Genomic DNA, 26,307 nt, shown 5'->3' with positions numbered 1-26,307 from the left:
TCTTATACAGTAAGTTTCCTTTGGTCTGCAATTAGTAGTATGAAGATTGCTTGCTTTGTTTGATTGCCTGATTGATGCTCCTGTTTGTCATTTTTGGTTTTATTTTTAGAACCATTTGTATCACTTAATTATTCTTAGTTTCCTACCTCGTTGTACTCATAAAGCTTGCTGCTATCGTACTTAGGATTGTCATGAACCTTATGTAGTAGTGATTGTGTAATGTCCTTGTAGGTGAGAAGATAGATAGTGAAGTTAGAGGATGCGAACTCCAGATCTTATACCGTTTTGACTAAACAGGAGAGCAGTAAGTACACATATCAACTGGTGCATAAATTCTAGATATGTATGTACCTCTTAACATTGATTACCGAGAATTAATTTCCTGTTATTTAAGATGATTGTCTGTGTAGTTGGAAATCAACTTTTGAGGTTTGTCTTTACAAATAACGTCCCTTGGCTACGAGCAAGGGGTGCATTGATGGGTTCCTTGGTACAAAATGAGCTCATCTGATATGGTGCATACATTTGGACATGAACTTTTGTTTACTGCACTTTTGACTCATTCGTTCGTACGAGTAAGAAAAAAATCTTTTTTTGATAGCTCCAACTTGAAAGGATCTACTGTGACATGAACTGAATGTTTATGCTTGCTCTAATCAGGTAGAAAAAGAAACCATCGTTCGCATTGACAAGCCGGTGATTCCATTTGGTATAAACAAATTACGAGGATGGAGGAAGCAACGATTTTTTTTGATATATTCATGCACAACATTAGATTTCTGAACATTAGTTCTTTTTCTCCTTTATTCATTAGATGGAGAAAAGATACTACCTGATATTTTTGTTTCTATGTAACAAATGTTACTTTTCAAAATATTAGACTGTTTGAAACTTGGTCTCTTCTTTCACGAGGAAATGCATTCATCAGATGGGATCAAACTTTTCTTATCAAAATTAATCATCATGTCCGGATGCTCATTTTGTTGATTGTTGTAGATGGAAGTTACATAGTAATATGCTCATTTACACTGTACTGATTAAAAGATGTAGAAATAACTTGTGTTTTATCAAACATACTTCAATATTAACATGGGCATATTTCGCTAACTTGTGTTTTATAGAAATAACTAGCTTAGTATATCGCGTGGGCATATTTCCGTATTTGATCTTGCTCAATTGTATGATTTCAGAAATGTTAATGTTCACGCTGCACATAGTATTGACTCTACAAGACTTTTAAAATTATGCCTAGAAGATCTGTTGTTTTCTTGCAAACATATTTAATCTTTTTGCCACGAGGAGATGTGGTGCTGCCAATGCGGTCAGTCACCAAGTTCAGGGTGACGGAGTTGGTGCGAAGAGACCTGCGGTAGAAGCACGACCGTGCAAACCAGATCCGCACGGAGATTTCCGAGTCATACACGCAGACACTTCTCAAGGTAACCTCAGATTTATTGCCATGAAAGTTCTTGTCTTACTGGTCTGTTCTTCTACTGAAGAAGTTATTGGTTATGGTTTTTGAATGTGCAGTTTCGGCAGGCAAGAGTGCGCAAAACAATCTACCAGCACATGTTCCTGAGAAAGTTCTTGCTGGAGTACCTGCTCGATTGTTCGGAGATATTGTCAGAGCACTAGGCCCTTGAGGTCCCTATGGAGCAACGTCAAGGACCTGATGGAGTCGGACAAGAACTTGAGGGTAGCGGACTTAATCATACTTTGTCTTTAAATTAAGGAATAATTATATTTAGTATTTAATTTATTTTCTGCAGGTCAACTTTGTTGTGGGGAGTCATTCGTTTTTAGCTATGCTACAGCGTGCTATAATTCACTTGGATAAATGTGCATTCATAATATGTAACTGAATTTGGATAAAGATACCCTGTAACTAATTCTTTCCCATGGTTTAGACAAAGATATCCTGACGGGTGGAAATTGGAACTGTAAGTGGTGGCAGAGGTAAGGGCAAATAATATTGCCGACCAACAAAAACTAATCCACATGAGAATCATGAGTACTCGATCAGAAAATGCAATATTTGTTTGTACTAACGTTTATTCTCGCCATGTACACAATCAATGTGCATCAGATGGCATCTGAAAAGTCAGGAAAACACTGATACCGATAGAGAAGTTCAGAAATGGCAAATGATAAGGAATCTGAATGGAAGGTCGCGTTAGTGAGATATGAAGGACTATGTTGACTGTTTAGTATATGATGTCATTGGCATTGCAGCTTCTTTGTGCCACTGGGTTCTTGGTTATACTGTGTTATATGGAATCGCTGCTCTAAAAGCTTAACATGTCTTATTGTGGGCTTATATTTTGGCATCCAATATGTTTACAAAAATGTATTAATTTCTTTAATATGCTGACAAATGTAAACTACAATGATACAAGTTGAAAACTGGTACTCAATTTAATTTGAAGAAGCGTTGAGGACTTGTACCAAATATTAATATAGAGATTTCATCTTATGATTACCAAGAATTGGAAGAACTAAACATAAGTTACAAAGTTCTAATTTTAGGCAATATGAACTTACCTAAGTTGCTTGGGTTCGCTCCAACCTGCTCGAGCGGGGCGTTCTAGGAGCTCACTTCCATTCATCGGCGAGACTACCAGAAGGAGGAGGCCAGCGTTATGTAGGGGTGTAGCCATTGAACGCATCGTGGCCATGCTTGTGGACTCGGTGGAGACAACATGTGCTACAGCTTCTGGTGTCAAGTGTTGTGCCACTAGCCTATATCTAGCCTCCGACATCCAGAATCGATGACAAGTGGTGGAGAAGAACAATGCGTGCCACTAGGGCGAGGTAATCAGGGCCTCGAGGTACCAGCGGCAACTGCGGGGAGATGGCGCTCGTAGAGGCGATCGACTGAGAGGTAAGGGAGTGTACAACCGGATTGCTGATGGTGGGGATTTTTACAGGGAAAGGGCGCACATAGAGGCAAGCGGTGGAGGGGCAGGAGAGTGGGTGGCCCGATCGAGATGGTCGGTACCGTGTGGCAAGCGGTAGAGAGGCAGGGGAGTGGAAGTCCCGATAACCGACGGTGGGGACTATTGCTTGGATATGGTGCTCGTATATGCAATCGGCAAAGAGGAAGGAGAGTGGGTGGCCCGATCGTTGACGGTGTGGACTGAGAAGGCAGGGGAATGATGCTTGGCCAGTGAGACATAGAGGAAAGTACATAGTGGGGAGGCTGGTGATTTTAGCCATGTCTCGATTCAGGTGTGAGTTGTTTTTCTTTTTTCTTTCTTGTGCTGCCATCGATTAAAGGAAATATTCTTGTTAAACTTTAGAAAGAAAGTTATGTTACGAGTATACTAAGACTTTGAAGATCCTCGTGACTATTTTAGAATTAGGGTCAACAATTACGTATTGAAATTGTTCATAATTGTTTTCTCCAAAGATGGATAAAATGATGGGTAGTTCCTAGACTGAACAAGAGAGAATGAGACACATGATAGAGTGAAAAAGGTTAAAAACAGATAGAAATAGAGCATGCTGGTCTTTGGACGATTATAGGAGAGAGAGGGGGAATGTGTAGGGTATTTAAAAATCAACTATCTTCATGTCTTGTTTTCCCGTGGCAACGCACGGGCATTTTAACTAGTTTGACATAAAACTGTAGTGTAGGAATTATCAACTTAAGACTACTTATAATGGGTATACTGGTATTACCATGCATTTTATTTATGCAATAATCTAACGTATCACTTTAAATATATATTGTATGATAGCACATAGAACTAGAAAACATAATGTTAGATATATCGTGTATATAATTTTACATTAATATTCTACAAATTAATAATTATAATAATAAAAATGTCAAAAAAAAAAATTGGGTGTACATCCAAACATGGAGTACTACATGATAATATGCATGCATTAAACTGATTATAGTGGGTAGTATCATATATATACTAGTCTATATAATGCATATGGTACACTACCTCCGCTAGGGAATTACAAGGCAAAAGAGATTTTTAACATTGTTGAGAATTATATATGAACTCTCTCATTTATTATTCTCTATTCACCACTGTTATCGTATATACTCTGAAATTACAGGCTAGAGGTTATACATATGTATAGAAGGTAAAATACATGTCACCCACACATGCTGACATCCACACACTTATCGTTGAGTTCTGAACATGTGTATATCGATCTGGAAGCATGGTTGGTTAACTAGCCCCCGTATTCACGGAAACGGTAGTCCATTCGTTTCATCAATTTTATCGCTAATTTAGATATATTTGTTTATAAATAATCAGTAATCCTAGACGTACAAACTATTTAGTTACGGAAAGAGTTACAGGGTGACGTGTAATATACCTGTTGGTTCAGATTTGATTCGTTGCTTAAAAATGGGAAATGACCTCCCTATGTGCTGTGAGTCCGTAAGTATTTTCGTAAGCAAAACGTCCGTATGTGTAGTATTACCGACAAATAATATATATTTCAATTTTGATAAAAAATGGATCGGAAGAAGTAGCAGCTAACTGGCATTATTGTGAATGAGCATCTGTAAAGGAGCGTGCAGTTCAGTGAGTGAAATCGGGTACGCGTTATTATTATGAATGAACATCTGTAAAGGAGCATGCAGTTCAGAGAGTGAGTGAGTGAAATCGGGTACGCGTTCAGTGTCGGTGTTTCTCGCGGGCGTACGTGGACCAGTACCAGGTCGGCAGGTCCCTGCGCACGTAGGACCATCATATGTTATTGATGCAGAGGATTTCATGGTTCCAAACGCAACAGTTTCATTGCGTGCTATTGCTCCGACACTATCGCGTACTGCACCGGTGTGTTTGGCCTGCAGCCACCATATTCCTATTTTGAACTTAGGAAGAATTAGTGCACATGCCTGTTATACAGAGTCTGCGGGTTCCAGGCTTGCACTGCGATCATAACCATGATGGCAAAGGCAATCATATTTCTCCAGTCTTATTAGAGATGATGACTTCTTAGGTACCAACTTCTTGTTCTTGTTGTGACAATGTGCAATAAAATTTCAGGAGGGTGAAACAAAACTAAAATAAACTCCCTCTGCTCCAAAAAAAAAACTTGTCGCAACTTTGTCTAAAGCAGTGGGGAGAAGGAGAGCCGGGATTTTTTTGGATCGCATGATTGTGAAATGAATGAAGGAGTAGGAAAAAATAGACAAATCTGATAGTCATGCTAGTGAGAAACGGAGTATTGCAGAGCAACTGAGTCTTAAGAGGAGGCTGCGGTGGTTGTTCAACATATATGAAATGCAGGTCTAGGAGTCTAATCCATAGAAATTTATGTAATACCATTTCCTTGATCCCAGGATATTCCATAAAAAATGAGGAATAAAATCCTGCAAAACAACACATAATATTACTATAATCAGCCTAAAGTATGTCTTCCCGGCATGCGTTCAATTCAGGGAAAATAATTTTACGGACAGGTCCACAGATTCATTCTGTGGACCAACTACAACAATTGACACATAACCAGAAGAGAGAGAAAGTATTGAATTTGGTTGTTTATTTTTAGATCTAAAATGTCATGTTCAATTGCTAGTGAATTTGTGAATCAGGTTCTATAAAATTATTTTCCTTCAGTAGGTGAGTGAGTGAGCCAAAAAATAGAAAGAGAAAACTAGGTATCCTTCAATATTAATTTATTGCTTTTATCAAAAAAAAAAAAAAGGTCAGTGAGTGAGTGAAATCGTGCAAGCAGTTCCCCAGCATGCAACGGACGCAGCATGCACTCATCAAATGCAGTACGGAGCTGAATTTTGTTCCCTGCCGATAGAGGAAAGCACATGCACGTATACCAGTATGGTTCATATCATAATGGCGACGTGATCGGTGCGCAGGCTATGCAGATAGCTCATCGGAAATGGTGAATGGAACCTGGGTACGCGCGCACCCGTTTACGTAAAGTTCAAAATAATGCTATTTAAAAGTTTCAAAAAAATGTGAAGTAAAATTTTGCATGTATATACTATGTTGATACTTACTCGTGTAAGTTTTCACGAAAAAATACCATTGTGTGTGGCCTGCATAAAAATGACAAAATGTCCAACACACAATGGTATTTTTTCGTGAAAACTTACACGAGTAAGTATCAACATAATATGTACATGCAAAAATTTACTTCACATTTTTTTGAAATTTTTTAAATAATATTTTTTGAACTTTTCGTAAATGGGTGCGCGCGCACCCAGGTTCCAAACGTCCGGGTCGCTCATCGGAAATGGTGAATGGAAACGTCCGGGTCGGATAGCTCATGCATATGTTTCCTGGCGATCAACGAGAATCTAGGTGCACATCTGGAATCAAGTTTCGTTTGTCGGAATTGTACCTGGCTGCACTATTTAATCAAAATCATGGTCCAGATTAAACGACAATGACCTGTTGTTATACTCAACACACCCTGCAAGTTGGTTATCTATATAGCAAAGAACACTATACATCACTCTTTGTTTGATGTACCCGTAGGCGTATTCTACTCATCAACTAGTTACTAGTTTGACTAACAGATTCAGATCTCTCTACGTATACGTGATTGGTTATTGTTTGATATTATCTGTATTGCCAGTAGCAGATCGATCTTGGTGTCTTGGTTGTTTATTTGAGAGAGGATATTGCGCTGCCGCTGCATTACTGAGATATCTTACCAAGACTAAGAGCATCTCTAGTCGCGTCCCCCAAACAGCACCGGATTGAGTGTTTGGGGGACATGTTTTCTCCGTGCCGCGTTTGGGGGACGTCGCTCCTCAGTCGCGCGTCCCCCAAACAAAATCCTCAAATAAATATTAGTGCACAAAAATAAAGGTTTTTATTTAAATTTGATTATATATTACAAAGTTTGAATGAAAAAGGCTACATTTCATGTAAACCTTAGCCTACTGACCGCCCGGCGGTGCGTTCGACGGCTCTGCCCCGTCGTCGCCTCCCCTCCGCGCAGCTCATGCTGCGCGCGCCGCCTCTCCATGCGTAGGGCGGTGGACAGACGCCGCTGCTCTAGCAGCGCGTCGTCGCCGGCCCTTCCCTGCTGCGCCGCCTGGAGGGAGAGCTCAACGGCACGGTGAATCTGCGCCTCTTCGCGGGCAAGGGCGGTGTCCTGGAGCTTCTTCTCCGACTCGAAGGACTCGACGAGCGCGCGTTGCTGATCGGCCGTATCGTCCGGGTGTGGCCGGTCGTCGTCGGACCACTCGAACTTGTCGTCGTCCTCCTCCTTCTCCGTCTCCTCCACCTCGGCCTCCGTCTGCTCCTCCTCCCCCTCGTCCTCCGTCTCCTCCTCCTCCTCCATTCGCGCCTCCAGGCGCGCCGCCAACGCGTCGGCCTCCGCCGCCAACGCATCCGCCTGCCTTCCTCAGGCCGCCTCTGTTGCCGCCAGCGCCGCCTCCCGCTGCTGACGCTCCTCCATCGCCAGCTGCTGCGAGCGCTCCATCGACTCCCGCCGCCGGTGCTCGATCGCCTCCCGCCGTTCACGGTACTGCGCCTCCTGCTCCTCGCGCTGGCGTCGGCGCTCATCAGCCCACCGCTGGCCAATCTCCTCCGTCTGGTGCCGCCGTGCCTCTTCTGCCGTGGAGGCGTCGAATGCCGCAATGGTGTCCGCCAGCGCCTCCTCCTCCGACGTTGTTTCTGCCGCGTTCTCGTCAACTACGGGGTCTGCAGCGTAGAACGCCGCTGCTGCCGCCGCCTCACGCTGTTGGAGGGCCCTTTGCTCGAGTGCCTCCCGCCGCTGCCGCCGCCCTTCACGCCAGATCTCCGCCCCGTGCTGAGCGCGGAGTTGATGAAGGAGAATTTATGTGCAACGTTGAGTGGAACCCCAAGAGGAAGGTATGATGAGCACAACAGTAAGTTTTCCCTCAGTAAGAAACCAAGGTTTATCGACCAGTAGGAGAAAAACGTTCTCTCCCGAGGTGTTGCGAACCAACTCGTGGCAGGGCGCACTACCGGCGTCAGCAGCAACGTGGAGACCCGCACACAAACAACCAAGTACATTATCCCCAACTTTCAGCGAGGTTGTCAAGCTCACTGGTTTTGCTGAAACAAAGGATTAAACGAAACGTGTGGAAAAAGAATTGTTTGCAGAGAACAGAACAGAAAAATGCTATAGAAGATTGCAATTAAAAGAAGAAGGACCGGGGTCCATAGTTCACTAGAGGCGCCTCCCCAATAAAATAAATATGTTGGGTAAACAAATTACAGATGGGCAATTGACAAACAGAGATTCTACGCTAATGGTTGGTGCAGAATACATGCTATGAAAGTATGCGGGCATTACAACAATATACATAGACCGTAACCCAACTGCATCTATGACTAATAATCCACCTTCAGGATTGCATCCGCGACACCCTCCAGTATTAAGTTGCAAGCAACAGACTATCGCTTTAAGCAATGTGTGTAAAGTAAACGATGAAACTACCCTCGAATAGAACACCGCTGTTTTCTCCCTAGTAGCAACAACACATTGATGTCTACGGGTGCTTCTATTCTTGTAGACAGTGTTGGGCCTCCAAGAGCAGAGGTTTGTAGAACAGCAGCAAGTTTCCCTTAAGTGGATCACCCAAGGTTTATCGAACTCAGGGAGGAAGAGGTCAAAGATATCCCTCTCAAGCAACCCTGCAATCACGATACAAGAAGTCTCTTGTGTCCCCAACACACCTAATACACTTGTCAGATGTATGGGTGCACTAGTTCGGCGAAGTGATAGTGAAATACAAGTGGTATGAATGAATATGAGCAGTAGTAACGGCGCCAGAAAAGTGCTTGCTGGCGTGCAGTTGATGGTAGTAATATTGCAGGAAGTAAAGATGCAGTAAAACAAGAAACAAGCGATGATTGCGGTATTTGGAAACAAGGCCTAGGGATCATACTTTCACTAGTGGACACTCTCAACATTGCAATCATAATGGAATATAAATAAGCACTTCACTATGCTATTCCGAATTACTCTCTGGCAAGATAACGAACTCTAATTCATCATGTAATCAAACCTTAAAGATGTATTCCCAAGTACTAATGAACATCCCACACTGTCACTTTGAGCATTCATAGGAGGTACTAACACACCACAATTTCATAGAGACATCCAACTCAAATCATAACTCAGTGAACAAGTATTCTGTGAAATATAGCCTAAGAGACCCACACGGTGCACACACTCGTCACCTTTACACACGTGGGACAAGGAGTCTCCGGAGATCACATAAGTAAAATCCACTTGAATAGCATAACGACATCTAGATTACAAAGCTCATCATATGGATCTCAATCATGTAAGGCAGCTCATGAGATCATTGTATTGAAGTACATGGGAGAGAGAGATGAACCACATAGCTACCGGTACAGCCCTTAGCCTCGATGGAGAACTACTCCCTCCTCATGGGAGATAGCAGCGTTGATGAAGATGGCGGTGGTGTTGATGGAGAAGCCTTCCTGGGGCAATTCCCCGTCCCGGCGGCGTGCCGGAACAGAGACTCCTGTCCCCCAGCTCTTGGTTTCGCGATGGCGGCGACTCTGGAAGGTTTCTCGTACCGTGGCTTTTTCGTATCGAAGATTTAGGTCAGGGGGCTTCTTATAGGCGAAGAGGCGGAGTCGGAGGGGGTACGGAGCCACCACACAATAGGGCGGCGCCGCCAGGGCCTGGGCCGCACCGGCCACATGTGTGGGCCCCCCCAGGGCTCTCCTCTGGTGGCTCTCGGGTGTTCTGGAAGCTTCGTGGAATTCTAAGATGCTGGGCGTTGATTTCGTCCGATTCCGAGAATATTTCCTTACTAGGATTTCTGAAACCAAAAACAGCAGAAAACAGGAACTGGCACTTCGGCATCTCGTCAATAGGTTAGTTCCGAAAAACGCATCAAAACGATATAAAGTGTGAACAAAATATGTAGGTATTGTCATAAAACAAGCATGGAACATAAGAAATTATAGATACGTTTGAGACGTATCAAGCATCCCCAAGCTTAGTTCCTACTCGCCCTCGAGTAGGTAAACGATAACAATGATAATTTCTTAAGTGACATGCTACCAACATAATCTTGATCAATACTATTGTAAAGCATATGAAGTGAATGAAGTGATAGTAAAGATAATGACTAAACAACTGAATCATATAGCAAAGACTTTTCATGAATAGTACTTTCAAGACAAGCATCAATAAGTCTTGCATAAGAGTTAACTCATAAAGCAATAGATTCAAAGTAAAAGGCATTGAAGCAACACAAAGGAAGATTTAAGTTTCAGCAATTGCTTTCAACTTCAACATGCATATCTCATGGATATTTGTCAACATAAAGCAATATAACAAGTGCAATAGGTAAACATGTAAGAATCAATGCACACAGTTGACACAAGTGTTTGCTTCTAAGATGGAAGAAGTGGGTAAACTGACTCAACTTAAAGTAAAAGAATGGCCCTTCGCAGAGGGAAGCATGGATTACTATTTTTGTGCTAGAGCTTTTCAAGTTTTGAAATCATATAGAGAGCATAAAAGTAAAGTTTTGAGAGGTGTTTGTTGTTGTCAACAAATGGTAGCGGGTACTCTAACTACCTCATCAACCAGACTTTCAAGAGCGGCTCCCATGAAGGACGTTATCTCTACCAGCAAGGTAGATCATCCCTCTTCTCTTTTGTTTACACATGTATTTTAGTTTCATTATTGATGACACTCCTCCCAACCTTTTGCTTACACAAGCCATGGCTAACCGAATCCTCGGGTGCCTTCCAACAATCACATACCATGAAGGAGTGTCTATTTGCAAAATTAAGTTGCTTACTGATGAATCAGAGCAAAACATGTGAAGAGAATTATTAATGCAAGTTGATTAATTGCGGCTGGGAACCCCATTGCCAGCTCTTTTTGCAAAATTATTGGATAAGCGGATGAAGCCACTAGTCCATTGTTAAAGTCTGTCAAAAGTAAATGACAAGGTTGAAAGATAAACACCACATACTTCCTCATGAGCTATAAAACTTTGACACAAATAAGATATAATAGCTTTTGAATTGTTTAAAGGTAGCACATGAAGTATTTTCTTGGAATGGCAGAGAAATACCATGTAGTAGGTAGGTATGGTGGACACAAATGGCATAGTTTTTGGCTCAAGGATTTGGATGCACGAGAAGAATTCCTCTCAATACAAGGCTAGGCTAGCAAGGTTGTTTGAAGCAAACTCAAGTATAAAACGGTGCAGCAAGACTCACATATGAACATATTGTAAGCATTATAAGACTTTACATCGTCTCCTTGTTGTTCAAACACCTCAACCAGAAAAATATCTAGACTTAGAGAGACCAATCATGCAAACCAAATTTTAACAAGCTCTATGTAGTTCTTCATTAATGGGTACAAAGTACATGATGCAAGAGCTTAAACATGATCTATATGAGCACAACAATTGCCAAGTATCAAATTATTCAAGATATTATACCAATTACCACATGAAGCATTTTCTGTTTCCAACCAAATAGCAATTAACGAAACGGTTTTCAACTCCGCCATGAACATTAAAGATAGAACTAAGAACACCAGTGTTCATATGAAAAAGCGGAGCGTGTCTCTCTCCCACACAAGCATGAATTTATTCAAACAAAACAAAAACAAACAGACGCTCCAAGTAAAGCACATAAGATGTGACCGAATAAAAATATAGTTTCACTAGAGGTGACCTGATAAGTTGTCGATGAAGAAGGGGATGCCTTGGGCATCCCCAAGCTTAGACGCTTGGGTCTTCTTGAAATATGCAGGGATGAACCACGGGGCATCCCCAAGCTTAGACTTTTCACTCTTCTTGATCATAGTATATCATCCTCCTCTCTTGACCCTTGAAAACTTCCTCCACACCAAACTCGAAACAAACTCATTAGAGGGTTAGTGCATAATCAAAATTTCACATGTTCAGAGGTGACACAATCATTCTTAACACTTCTGGACATTGCCCAAAGCTACTGGAAGTCAATGGAACAATGAAATCCATCCAACACAGCAAAAGAGGCAATGCGAAATAAAAGGCAGAATCTGTCAAAACAGAACAGTCCGTGAAGACGAATTTTTTAGAGGAACTGGACTTGCTCAGATGAAAATGCTCAAATTGAATGAAAGTTGCATACATATCTAAGGATCACGCACGTAAATTGGCAGATTTTTCTGAGTTACCTACAGAGAACCCTGCCCAAATTCGTGACAGACAGAAATCTGTTTCTGCGCAGTAATCCAAATCTAGTATGAACCTTGCTATCAAAGACTTTACTTGGCACAACAATGCAATAAAATAAAGATAAGGAGAGGTTGCTACAGTAGTAACAACTTCCAAGACTCAAATATAAAACAAAAGTACTGTAGTAAAATAAAGACATGGGTTATCTCCCAAGAAGTGCTTTCTTTATAGCCATTAAGATGGGCTCAGTAATTTCAATGATGCACTCGCAAGAAATAAGAGTTGAAGTAAAAGAGAGCATCAAGAAGCAAATTAGAAACACTTTTAAGTATAACCCACTTCCTATGAAAAGGAATCTTGTAAATAAACAAGTCATGTAGGCATAATGCAACAAGCATAGGAAAACTAGACAAGCGCAACTTCAAGATTTTCAGCATATAGAGAGGTGTTTTAGTAACATGAAAATTTCTACAACCATATTTTCCTCTCTCATAATAACTTTCAGTAGCATCATGAAAAAATTCAACAATATAACTATCACATGAAACATTCTTATCATGAGCTATATGCATAAAATTATTACTCTCCACATAAGCATAATCAATTTTATTAGTTGTAGTGGGAGCAAATTCAACAAAGTAGCTATCATTATTATTCTCATCAAGTGTAGGACGCATAGTATCATCATAATAAACTTTATCCTCCATAGTAGGCGGCACCAAAAGACCACTATCATTATAATCATCATAAATAGGAGGCATATCATAATCAACATAAACTTTCTCCTCAATACCCGGAGGGCTAAAGAGATCATTTTCATCAAAATCGACCTCCCCAAGCTTAGAACTTTCTATATCATTATCAACAATGGTGTTCAAAGCATTCATACTAATATTACTACTAGCATGCAAATAAGGTTCCATAGGTTTTTTAATTTTCGCATTAAACCATTCATGTCTTCACTCAGGAAATAGTTTAAAAAGCTCACAGATGTTTTCCATTATGCCTTACTAGTGTTTAACAAGAAACAAAAAGATGCAATTGCAGGATCTAAAGGAAATAGCTTCGAGCACACACACAACGGCAACGAAAAGTACTTAGTTACCCGGGACCGGAGTATGAGTGCCTTTTACCTTTCCTCCCGGCAACGGCGCCGTAAAAGTGCTTGATGTCTACGGGTGCTTCTATTCTTGTAGACGAGTGTTGGGCCTCCAAGAGCAGAGGTTTGTAGAACAGCAGCAAGTTTCCCTTAAGTGGATCACCCAAGGTTTATCGAACTCGGGGAGGAAGAGGTCAAAGATATCCCTCTCAAGCAACCCTGCAATCACGATACAAGAAGTCTCTTGTGTCCCCAACACACCTAATACACTTGTCAGATGTATAGGTGCACTAGTTCAGAGAAGAGATAGTGAAATACAAGTGGTATGAATGAATATGAGCAGTAGTAACGGCGCCAGAAAAGTGCTTGCTGGCGTGCAGTTGATGGTAGTAATATTGCAGGAAGTAAAGATGCGAGTAAAACAAGTAAACAAGCGATGATTGCAGTATTTGGAAACAAGGCCTAGGGATCATACTTTCACTAGTGGACACTCTCAACATTGCAATCATAATGGAATATAAATAAGCACTTCACTATGCTATTTCGAATTACTCTCTAGCAAGATAACGAACTCTAATTCATCATGTAGGCAAACCTTAAAGATGTATTCCCAAGTACTAATGAACACCCCACGCTGTCACTTTGAGCATTCATAGGAGGTACTAACACACCACAATTTCATAGAGACATCCAACTGAAATCATAACTCGGTGAACAAGTATTCCGTGAAATATAGCCTAAGAGACCCACACGGTGCACACACTTGTCACCTTTACACACGTGGGACAAGGAGTCTCCGGAGATCACATAAGTAAAATCCACTTGAATAGCATAACGACATCTAGATTACAAAGCTCATCATATGGATCTCAATCATGTAAGGCAGCTCATGAGATCATTGTATTGAAGTACATGGGAGAGAGAGATGAACCACATAGCTACCGGTACAGCCCTTAGCCTCGATGGAGAACTACTCCCTCCTCATGGGAGACAGCAGCGTTGATGAAGATGGCGGTGGTGTTGATGGAGAAGCCTTCCGGGGGCACTTCTCCGTCCCGGCGGCGTGCCGGAACAGAGACTCCTGTCCCCCAGATCTTGGCTTCGTGATGGCGGCGGCTCTGGAAGGTTTCTCGTACCGTGGCCTTTTCGTATCGAAGATTTAGGTCAGGGGGCTTCTTATAGGCGAAGAGGCGGAGTCGGAGGGGGTACGGAGCCACCACACAATAGGGCGCCGCCGCCAGTGCCTGGGCCGCGCCGGCCACATGTGTGGGCCCCCCAGGGCTCTCCTCTGGTGGCTCTCGGGTGTTCTGGAAGCTTCGTGGAATTCTAAGATGCTGGGCGTTGATTTCGTCCGATTCCGAGAATATTTCCTTACTAGGATTTCTGAAACCAAAAACAGCAGAAAACGAGAACTGGCACTTCGGCATCTCGTCAATAGGTTAGTTCCGGAAAACGCATCAAAACGATATAAAGTGTGAACAAAACATGTAGGTATTGTCACAAAACAAGCATGGAACATAAGAAATTATAGATACGTTTGAGACGTATCACACATCTACAACCGTAGAGAACAAGGTCACTTCACATGGTTAAATAGAGGCATGAAGCCACTATCGAGCATAAATACTCGGTAGCATCTACTTGGCCAGAGTATCTAATAGAAACGGAGATCATGCAAGATCATAATAACATAATACATAATCTCAACCAAAGCAATCTCTCTATAAATCGGATCCACATCAAACCAACATGTAGCAATTACAAATAGATGATCTTGATCATGTTAGGCAGCTCAGAAAATCTATACATGAAGCACAACAAGGAGAGGATAGCCATCTAGCTACTGCTATGGACCCTTGGTCCCGTGGAGGACTACTCACGCATCACCTCGGATGAAGACATGGCGATGTAGAGGCCTCCGGCGGTGATTTCCCTATCCGGCGGGGTGTCGGGATGGACTGCAGAACCCTCCCGAACTTGGGTTTCGATTGACGGCGACGTCGGAACTTTTCGTGGATGGAGGCTCTGGTCCGTAGGATTTTCCCGATACGAGGAATAAATAGGCGGAAGGGCGGAGCAAACGAGGCGACGAGGCGCCAGTACATGGGCCAGGCGCGGCCAAGGGTGGGGCCGCGCCTGCCTTATGTACTGCCACATGGCAGCTCTCCTGCGCGTGTCGTTCTCGCTCCGTCTTCTTCCCGAAAAAATAAGACTCTGGGCTTTTGTTTCGTCCAATTCCGAGAAACTTTCATGTACAACTTTTCTGAAACACAAAAACAGCAGAAAACAGGAACTGGCACTGCGGCACTGCGTTAATAGGTTAGTCCCAGAAAATGCTAAAAAGTGTGGAAAAGTGCACATAAAACATATAAGAATTGTAACAAAACAAGCATGGAGCATCAAAAATTATAGATACGTTTGGGACGTATCACCCCGCGCCACCGCCGCTCTTCCAGGGCGGCGGCGGAGATGTCGAACTACGAACCCGGTGGTGGAGACGGCGGTGGAGGGGACTGGCCATCGCCGGGGCGGTTCATTGGGCGGTGGTGGTGGAGGAGACGGCAGTGGAGCGACTAGGGGTGTGCTTTTGTGGCGGAGAAAGGGGTGTCGGTGGCTGTGGTGGCTGCCATTGAGCCGTGAGGGCCTTTTATAGACGCCGGCGTCGGGAAGAAAGCGCGGGAAGAGGCGAGAAGTGGCGGGAAGAAAGCGCGGGAACGCGCGGTGGCGTGCGAATGCCGGCAACGCGTGGAGGCTGCGCAACACCGACGAGACGTCTTGTCTACCCCTCCGTTGCCATTAAGGCAAAGCTGCGACCCTTCGGTTGTGAGTCACTGCGCGTGAATAACTTCCGCCGCGAGGTAGACGACGGTTAGGTCCAAACTTGAATTTGTCGCTGGCGCGTCGTCCCCGCCACTCCCCGCCTCGCTTTACGTTGTGTCCGGCATGCCCGGAGCGTCCCCTGTGGGGCGGGGACGGGCTCGGGGCGCCGGACACCGTATCTGGCCGCGCCGGACAAAAAGAGGCTTTGGGGGATGTGGCTGGGAACGTTTTTTTGTCCGGCGCGCCCCAAATCGCTTTGGGGCACGGTTTGGGGGGACGCGACTGGAGATGCTCTAAGTGTATTTCTGTATGAGCTTCGTAATGCGTACTTCCTCCGTTCTAAGCTAAGTGACACAGCTTTTGTTAGATTATTTGACAATTTCCGTGTGAGTTTAATTACCAAAAGTAACATTACAGATGCACTAGCATACCTAACCATACACATCCGACTAAGCACATGCATCAGATCTGAACATGGAACAAGTGGCAGCGTAAGTTAGGAGAGGAAAATCACGTACATCGCGACCGGGAAGGTCGCACCAGCAGCAGCACCACCACCATGGCCATCGTTGATGTCGCCCATGGTGTAGACAGATTTTTCGAGGAAGTAGTCAAACCGGCGAAGTAGAACACGAACAACAGCGAGCAGTCGTGCCGAGACGCTCCCCAAAAATCTTTTCGCCCGCCTCCCGGTGCAGGATCTTGATGGATGGGATTTTGGAGGCACACTATCCTGAAAGGTTGTGCACGCTATCCCAGAAGGTTGTGCACGTACCCAACTCAGTTGGTGCACCAAGCAAAAATTTAGGCTTCCCAGAAAGTGTCTCGAACTTGAACTCGAGTCACGAAACGCGAAGTGCGTGATGAGGCGAGGCGGGCCGCGAAGGAGGAGGAGTGCGCGAGGGCTCCTTCTCTTCTCACTCAGTTGGAAGGACTAGAAGAGCAGCCCTTATATACCACTCCAACTTCCTCCCAACTAGCAATGTGGGACTGAACTTTGTCCCCCAAGGCCGTGCCTAAGCTGCCAACAGATGGGCCTTGAGATTTCAGGAATTGTAGGCTACATGGGCTGCCTTACTGGGTTGCAGCCCATCTACATCCAACAATCCCCCACAAGATCTCGGAGGCACATCGGATGGCACTCTAGTTCCATTCGCTGTTTAATATACCTACACTTCAGTGGAGACTGTTAAGTTGAACTTCCACATAGGCAAGGAGCTACGCGTGACTACAACTGAACAATGGACTATGCCATGAATTGTCAGCCTTGTGCAGCAAGTTTCACTCAATGCCGGCACGGTACTAGGCTACCATAGCCTTCCCCTCGGGTGGAGCTTATAAGTCATACTCCTAGGCCTTCATGAGCTTACAAGAGATTCACCAAAATCTCCCACACTGTGACCATCAGTGTTACTAATATAGGTGTGTTCTTTAAAGATCGCCCTGTAGGACATCGTCTTCGCTCATTTGGAGCCGCACAGAACACATTAAGACATTGTCAACTTGCCTTACAGTAACTATGAGATAATTTTCATCTGCAGCGGAGTGGGAGTATATAAATTTTCTCTCAACTCAGTTGCTCCGGTTTCTTTTCCCAGATCATAATTCACGGGATCTTCGATCACATAGGTTGGGTTACCCCCTCGGCAACTCACGTGGGTCTCAAACCCATGTCCCTCGATGCAAGGTCTATCATGTTTCTTGATAGTGCTTTTGTGAAAGGATCTGCCAGATTCTTAGCACTTTGGACATAATCCAATGCTATCACTCTGTAGTTTTTCAGTTTACTGACAGACTTCAATCTCCTCTTGACATGTTTGGAACTTTTCATGTTATCCTTAGAACTTTTCACTTTGATAATCACAGTTTAATTATCACAGTTCATGAGGATAGTCGGTATTGGTTTTTCAACCATGGGCAAGTCCATCAAGAGCTCACGAAGCCATTCTGCATCGACAGTAGCTGTGTGTAATGTTGTGAGTTCTGCTTCCATAGTTGGCCTTGTTAAGATGATCTGCTTGCAAGACTTCCATGAAAATAGCGCCACCACCAAGAGTGAAAACATATCCACTTGTGGCATCATCTCATCATCATATGAAATCCAATTGGAATCACTATACCCTTCAAGTAATCTTTGATACATGGTATAGTGAATTCTGTAGTTCATGGTTCCCTTTAGATAACGCATCAATCTCTCAAGAGCATGCCAATGATCATCTCCAGGATTGGCCACAAACTGGCTAAGTTTGCATATAGCAAACGAGATATCAGGCCTCGTAGCGCAAGCTAAATACATAAGCGAACCAATGATTTGAGAGTATCTCAATTGATCTCTAGTTTCCTTTTCATTCTTTCGAAGCAAGACACTAGGATCATAAGGTGTGGCGGAAGATTTGCAATCAGCATAGCCAAATCTGCTCAACACCTTCTCAACATAATGATATTGTACACGTGTAATAGTTAACTTCATAATCTACAAGAGATCACAATCATAGCCTACGCCAAGTACTACACGATGCACACACTGTCACCATTACACCGTGCAGGAGGAATAAACTACTTTAATAACATCACTAGAGTAGCACGCGAGATATATTGTGATACAAAACACATTGCAATCATAAAGGGATATAAATAAGCACTTCACTATGCCATTCATAACGAGTGAATAAGTATTCTGTGAAATATAGCCTAAGAGACCCACACGGTGCACACACTCGTCACCTTTACACACGTGGGACAAGGAGTCTCCGGAGATCACATAAGTAAAATCCACTTGACTAGCATAATGACTTCTAGATTACAAGCATCATCATATGAATCTCAATCATGTAAGGCAGCTCATGAGATTATTGTATTGAAGTACATAGGAGAGAGATGAACCACATAGCTACCGGTACAGCCCCGAGCCTCGATGGAGAACTACTCCCTCCTCATGGGAGACAGCAGCGCTGATGAAGATGGCGGTGGTGTCGATGGAGGAGCCTTCCGGGGACACTTCCCCGTCCCGGCGGCGTGCCGGAACAGAGACTCCTCGTCCCCCGGATCTTGGCTTCGCGATGGCGGCGGCTCTGGAAGGTTTTCTCTGGTTTCGTCGAACGTGGTAGGGTTTTCGCGACGGAGACTTTAAGTAGGCGGAAGGGCAAGGTCGGTGGAGTCTTGGTGGGGCCACACACTAGGCCAGCGCGGCCAGGGCTTGGGTCGCGCTGCCCTACTGTGTCCCCACCTCGTGGCCCCACTTCGTTTCCCCTTCAGACTTCTGGAAGCTTCGTGGAAAAAATAGGACCCTGGGCGTTGATTTCGTCCGATTCCGAGAATATTTCCTTACTAGGATTTCTGAAACCAAAAACAGCAGAAAATAGCAACTGGCCCTTCGGCATCTCGTCAATAGGTTAGTTCCGGAAAACGCATAATAATGACATAAAGTATGCATAAAACATGTAGATATCATCAATAATGTGGCATGGAACATAAGAAATTATCGATACGTCGGAGACGTATCAGTACCAAGTTTCTTTCCTTCGCAGGCTTGTGAGGCTTGCGGGGCTGCTTTGCTTGCACACAAATATGACACTTGGATCTTTTGACAAAGGTGAATTTTGGAATTAAACTTATATCATCAAGCCACGACATACAACCAAAATTTATATGACAAAGTCGTGAATGCCAAACATTAGTCTCGTTAACACTAGTGCTTACATGGTTCACAACATTATCGCAGAAGTCTTAAAGAGAGAAGCGAAATATTTCCTCACATTCATACCCCTTTCCAAAAAAAGTTCCATACGTAGACAGTACAACTCTATTGGACTCAAACACCAACTTAAAACCATCTTTCATAAGAGGAGAGCCACTAACGAGATTCTTCTTGATAGAAGGGACATGCATCACGTTCTTCAATTGCACGATCTTTCCCGGAGTAAACTTCAGATCTACCGTGCCAACACCATGAACAGTAGCATGTAATCCATTCCCCATCATTACTGAGGAACCTCTGGCCTGATAAGAGGTAAACATGGAGATGTCAGCACACACATGAACATTAGCATCCGTATCAACCCACCATTCTGTGGGCTAAAACACCGAAAGAACATTAGGTAATACATTACCATACCCTGTAGTTCCTTCCTCTCTGTTGCCAATGACCATGTTGAGAGAATTTGAGTTATGTCCAGCCTAACCTTTCTTTCCTTTATGATGTGGACAACGATGAGCCCAATGGCCCGTCTCGCCACACACCCAGCAAGGATATTTTTCTCTGTTTTCCCCCATCTTCTTGAAGTTGGCATTTTTCTGCACCATATTGGCAGCAGAACGCCCTTCAGTTCCTCTAGTGTGTTTGTCTTTTGCCCTCGCCTTCTCCTCAACATCCAGAGGGCCAATTATATTCTCAACAGAGAACTCATGCCTATGATGTTTCGGAGAAGTGGCAAAGTTCCTCCATGAAGGGGAAGCTTAGCGACAATGCATCCTGTGACAAACTTGTCGGGTAGCACACACATGAGGAGCTCAAGTTCCTTTGCCATGATCTGTATCTCGTGAGCATGTTCCAATAAAGATCGGTTCTCAACCATTCTTTAGTTATTGAACTGCTCCATAGCATACAGTTCACCTCCGACATCGGCAGCACCGAATTTAGCGTCCAGTGCATCCCACAGTTCCTTCCCATTTCGGATGTGCAGATAAGCATCAACCAACTTGTCTCCAAGCACACTTACGACAGCACCCACAAGGACTACAGGGGCCTCCCCAAATGCTTTATCCTCATCAGGAGTAAGCGGACCTCTGGGAGTAGCATCTGCAACTCGGTGCATGCCCATAGCGGTGAGCCACAAGAGGGTCTTAGTCTGCCATCTCTTGAAATGAGAACCCGTAAACGGGCTCGGTTTGAGCGCAGCAGCAAAACCAGATGGGGAAAATTGCCTAAGAAAATAAGATTTTTGGATTGTTAGATTATTAGGCAATTTTCGTGTGAGTTTAATTATCGAAAGTAACGTTACATATGCCACTAGCATACCGAACCATACGCATGAGACTAAGCATATGCATCAGATCTGAACATGGAACAAGAAGTAGTGCAAGGTAGGAGAGGAAAAGAAAATACATCACGACCGGGAAGGTCGCACCAGTAGCAGTAGCACCACCATGACCATCGTTGATGTCGCCCATGTAGGGATCCGTAGCATAGAAAACAAAAAATTTCCTACCGCAAGAACGAATAACAAGCCAAGATCTAATCTAGTAGATGGTAGCAACGATGTGAAGATCATCATACCCTTGAAGATTGCTAAGCGTTAAAGAGATTAGATATCGTGGTTGATGTAGTCGATCACTTGCCGCTTGCAAAAGCGCGTAGAAGATCTTGACGGTGCCACAGTCGGGCAGCACCTCCACACTCGGTCACACGTTCGGTGTTGATGACGACGTCCTTCTCCCCGTTCTAGAGGGCAGCAGATGTAGTAGATCCTCCTCGGAGTCCCGCCAGCACGACGGCGTGGTGGCGGTGGTGGTGGAGATCTCCGGCAGCGCTTCGCCTAAGCACCGCGGGAGTATCGGGAGGAGGGGAGTGCCTAGGGTTTGGGAGAGGGGGCACTTGGGGAGCCGGCCTTGGTTCCCTTGGGTGGTGCGGCTGGTGTGGTGGCCAGCCCCCTCCCTCTCCCCCTCATTATATAGGTGGAACCCCCTAGGGTTTGCCCGAAATTCGAATAAGAGTCCAACTCAAAACTTACCATATGGGTGAAACCTAGGGGAAGTGGGATTCCTTCCTTTCCTTCCCCTATGGCCGGCCATGGTGGTGGAGTCCCCCACGGACTCCACCTTCCCCTTTGGTCGGCCGGCTAGGGTTGGTGGAGTCCATCCGGGACTCCACCTTCCATGGTGATTTCTTTTGGAAGGCTCTAGAACATTCTAGCGCCTTCCATAAATGCACCGGATCATTTCCAAACTTGGAAAGTGACTTCCTATATATGAATCTTATTCTCCGGACCATTCCAGAACTCCTCGTGATGTCCTAGATCCCATCCGAGACCCCGAACAACATTCAACCTCCATTCCATATATCATATCTACTTAACACGACATCAAACCTTAAGTGTGTCACCCTACGGTTCGAGAACTATGCGGACATGATTGAGACTCCTCTCCGATCAATAACTAATAGCGGGACCTGGAGATCCATAATATCTCCCACATATTCAACGATGACTTCATGATCGAAAGAACCATTCACATAAAATAACAATCTCCTTTGTCTCGCGATATTTTACTTATCCGAAGTTTGATCGTAGGTATCTCCATAACTAGTTCAACCTCGTTACTGATAAGTACTCTTCACTCATACCGTGATATGATATCCCATGTGAACCAGTCACATGCTTGAAAGCTAATTAAATATCATTCCACCAAGAGGGTACAGAGTATATCTATCCGTCATTAGGATGGACAAATCCCACTATTGATACAAGTGCCTCAACCCTATACTTTCCGAACACTTAATGCCACCTTTTAACAACCCATTTACCCAGTAGTGTTTGGTGTCATCAAAGCATCCATCCAGTGTAGGTGTTTAACAAGATCTCATGGTCGAAGGATTAAGTTACTATGCATATTAAAGCTTGAAGCACAAAGAACTAAATGACTTGATCATATGCTACGCTTACTATGGGGTGTATGTCCATCACATCATTCACCTAATGACATGACCTTGTTATTAATAACATCCAATGTTCATGATCATGAAACTATGATCATCTATTAATCAACAAGCTAGTTTAACAAGAGGGTTACTAGGGACTCTTTTATGTTTACATAACACACATGTACTAATGTTTCCGGTTAATACAATTATAGCATGAGATGCAAACTATTATCATAAAGACAAAGATATAATAATAACCACTTATTATTGCCTCATGGGCATATCTCCAACAGTCTCCCACTTGCACTAGAGTCAATAATCTAGATTACATTGTAATGTACCTAACACCCATGGCATTCTGGTGTAGGTCATGTTTTTCTCTAGGGAGAGCTTTAGTCAACGAATCTGCCACATTCAGATCAGTGTGTACTTTGCTAATCTTTAAGTCACCGTCTTCGACATACTCGCGAATAGAATGAAAACGTAGCTTTATATGCTTCCGCTTATTGTGTGACCTTGGCTCTTGTGTATTGGCTATTGCACCCATGTTGTCACAATAGATGATCATCGGGTCCAACGCACTAGGAGCCACACCAAGCTCAGTAATGAAACACTTCATCCATATTGCCTCTGATGAAGCCTCCGAAGCAGCTATATATTCTGATTCAGTTGAAGATTTTGCCACAACGCTTTGCTTAGAAATCCTCCAGCTTACTGCTGCACCATTCAAAATAAGTACGTATCCGTATTGAGACTTAGATTCATCCGGATCAGTGTTCCAACTAGCATCGGTGTAACTGGTTACAACAAGCTCTTGGTCACCTCCATAACAAAGAAACATATCCTTAGTTCTTTTCAAGTACTTCAGGATATTCTTGACCGCTATCCAGTGTTCCATTACTGGATCACTTTGATATCTGCTGGTCAAACTAAGAGCATGTGCGATATCCGGTCTTGTACACAGTATGTCATACATGATAGAGTCTATGGCTGAGGTATAGGGGATTTTGTTCATCCTTTCTCTCTCTTTTGCCGTAGCTGGACGTTGAGTTTTACTCAAGGTCTTACCTGGTAACATAGGCAAGAACCATTTCTTGCTTTCATCCAGTCTAAACTTCTTTAGAATCTTATCTAGGAATGTACTCTATGAAATCCCTATTAGGCGTCTTGATCTATCTCTATAAATCTTGATGCCTAAAATGTATGCTGCTTCTCCAAGGTCCTTCATTGAAAAACACTTATTCAAATAAAATTTTACACTACCCATAAGTTCTACATCATTTCCTAATATCAGGAATACTATAGAGCCCCCACTCACTTTCTTGTAAATACAAGCCTCTCCATGGGTTTGTATAAATCCAAAGTCTTTGATCACCTTATCAAAGCGTCGGTTCCAACTCCGGGATGCTTGCTTTAGTCCATAAATTGAACACTCAAGTTTGCATACCTTGTAAGCATTTTTTATGATCGACAAAACCTTTGGGTTGTACCATATACAACTCTTCCTCAATGACACCATTAAGGAACGCCGTTTTGACATCCATCTGTCAAATTTCATAATTGAAAAATGCAGCTATTGCTAACAATATCCTCACAGACTTTAGCTTCGCTAGAGGTGAGAAAGTCTCATCGTAGTCAACTCCTTGAATTTGTCGGAACCCTTTCGTGACAAGTCGAGCTTTATAGACAGTAATATTACCACCAGCCTATATTTTTCTTTTGAAGATCCATTTATTCTCGACAGCCTTACGGCTATCAGGTAAGTCTACCAAAGTCCATACTTGGTTATCATACATGGATTCCATTTCGGATTTCATGGCCTCTTGCCATTTGTTGCAATCTGGGCTCATCATTGCTTCCTCATACGTTGCAGGGTCTTCATCATTGTTGTCCACAATCATGACATTTAGACATGGGTCATACCAATCAAGAGTGGTGTGAACCCTCGTTGACCTGCGAGGTTCAGTAGTAACTTCGTTCAAAGTTTCATGATCATTATCATTAGCTTCCTCATTAATCGGTGTAGGCGGCACAAGAACATCTTCCGTTGTTGCGCTACTCTGATTTTCAAGTGAAGGTTCAGTAACCTCATCGATTTCTACTTTTCTTCCAGTCACTTCTTTCGAGAGAAACTCCTTATCAAGAAAGGATCCGTTCTTGGCAACAAAGATTTTACCTTCGGATCTGTGATAGAAAGTATACCCAATTGTTTCTTTAGGGTATCCTATGAAGACGTATTTCTCCGCTTTGGGTTCAAGCTTGTCAGGTTGTAACTTCTTTACATAAGCTTCGCAGCCCCAAACTTCAAGGAACGTCAACTTAGGTTTTTTTCCAAACCACAATTCATACGGTGTCGTTTCAATGGATTTAGATGGTGCCCTATTTAAAGTGAATGCTGTTGTCTCTAATGCATAACTCCGAAAAGATAACGGTTAATCTGTAAGAGACATCATAGATCGAACCATATCCAATAGAGTTCGATTACGATGTTCGGACACACCATTGCGATGTGGTGTTCCCGGCGGCGTCAACTGTGAAAGTATTCCGCATTTATATAAATGCATGCCAAACTCATAACTTAGATAGTCACCTCCACGATCAGAACATAGAGATTTAATCTTCTTGTTACGTTGCTTTTGTACTTCACTTTGGAATTCCTTAAACTTCTCGAAAGTTTCGGATTTATGTTTCATCAAGTAGATATACCCATATCTACTCAAACCATCTGTGAAAGTAAGAACATAACGATATCCACCGCGCGATGCTACACTCATTGGTCTACATACATCAGTATGTATGATTTCCAACAAGTCTGTAGCTCGCTCCATAATACCAGAGAATGGAGTCTTAGTCATTTTTTCCATCAGACATACCTCGCATCTATCAAGTGATTCAAATCAAGTGATTCAAGTTGTCCAACAGAATGGAGTTTCTTCATGCGTTTCACTCCAATATGACCAAGACGATAGTGCCACATATATGTAGAATTATCATTTAATTATTTCATTTAGCACCAATGTTATGTATATGTGTATCACTACTATTGAGATTTAACAGAAATAAACCATTCATCTTAGGTGCATGACCATAAAAGATATTATTCATATAAACCGAACAACCATTATTCTCAGACTTGAATGAATAACCCCTTTGCAATAAACAAGATCCAGATATAATGTTCATGCTTAACGCAGGAACCAAATAACAATTATTCAGATTTAAAACTAATCCCGATGGTAGATGTAGAGGGAGCGTGCCGACAACGATCACATCGACCTTGGATCCATTTCCAACGTGCATCGTCACCTCGTCCCTCGCTAGTCTTCGTTTATTCTATAGCTCCTGTTTCGAGTTACAAATATGAGCAACCGAACCAGTATCAAATACCTAGGCACTACTACGATTACTAGTAAGATAGACATCAATAACATGTATATCAGATATACCTTTCTTTTTGATGTTGCTACTCTTCAGATCTGTCAGGTACTTTGAGCAGTTCCGCTTCCAGTGTCCCTCTTCTTTGCAGTAATAGCACACACTATCAGATTTAGGGCCAGACTTGGGTTTCTTAGGAGGCGCGTCATCTTTCTTGCCGCCCTTCTT

The sequence above is a fragment of the Lolium rigidum genome, chromosome 3 (assembly GCF_022539505.1).
Source record: "Lolium rigidum isolate FL_2022 chromosome 3, APGP_CSIRO_Lrig_0.1, whole genome shotgun sequence".
Taxonomy (NCBI): Eukaryota; Viridiplantae; Streptophyta; class Magnoliopsida; order Poales; family Poaceae; genus Lolium; species Lolium rigidum.
Note: the sequence above shows the minus strand (reverse complement) of the source record.